Below are 811 nucleotides of genomic sequence, written 5' to 3'. Positions count from 1 at the left end.
GTGTCCCTGTCTCACTGCCGTTACTGCCCCCTCTCACCATCTCTATCTGCTGGTGTCCCTGTCTCACTGCAGTTACTGCCCCCTCTAACCAACTACCTCTGCTGATGTCCCTGTCTCACAGCAGTCACTGTCCCCCTCTCAACATCTCTATCTGCTGGTGTCCCAGTCTCACAGCAGTTACTGCCCCTCTCACCATCTCCATCTGCTGGTGTCCCTATCTCACTGTAGTTTTTGACCCCCCTCTCACCATCTCTATCTGCTGCTGTCTCTGTCTCACTGCAGTTCCTTCCCCCTCTCACCATCTCTATCTGCTGGAGTCCCAGTCTCACTGCAGTTACTGCCCATCTCACCATCACCATCTGCCGGTGTCCCTGTCTCAATGCAGTTACTGCACCCTCCCACAATCTCCATCTACTGGTGTCCCTGTCTCACTGCAGCTCCTGCCCCCTCTCACCATTCAATCTGCTGGTGTCCTGTCTCACTGCAATTACTGCCCCCTCTCACCATCTCCATCTTCTGGTGTCCCTGTCTCACTGCAGTTTCTGGCCCCATCTCTCCACCTCCATCTGCTAGAGTCCCACTGCTGTTACAGTCCCCCTTTAACCATCTCCATCTGCTCGTGTCCCTGTCTCACTGCAGTTACTGCACCCTCTCACCATCTCCAGCTGCTGGTGTCCCTGTCTCAGTGAAGTTACTGTCCCCCTCTCATCATCACCATCTGCCGGTGTCCCTGTCTCAATGCAGTTACTGCACCCTCCCACAATCTCCATCTACTGGTGTCCCTGTCTCACTGCAGCTCCTGCCCCCTCTC

The sequence above is a fragment of the Heterodontus francisci genome, unplaced genomic scaffold, assembly GCF_036365525.1.
Source record: "Heterodontus francisci isolate sHetFra1 unplaced genomic scaffold, sHetFra1.hap1 HAP1_SCAFFOLD_174, whole genome shotgun sequence".
In the NCBI taxonomy this organism is placed as follows: Eukaryota; Metazoa; Chordata; class Chondrichthyes; order Heterodontiformes; family Heterodontidae; genus Heterodontus; species Heterodontus francisci.
This window is presented reverse-complemented; position numbering follows the sequence as displayed.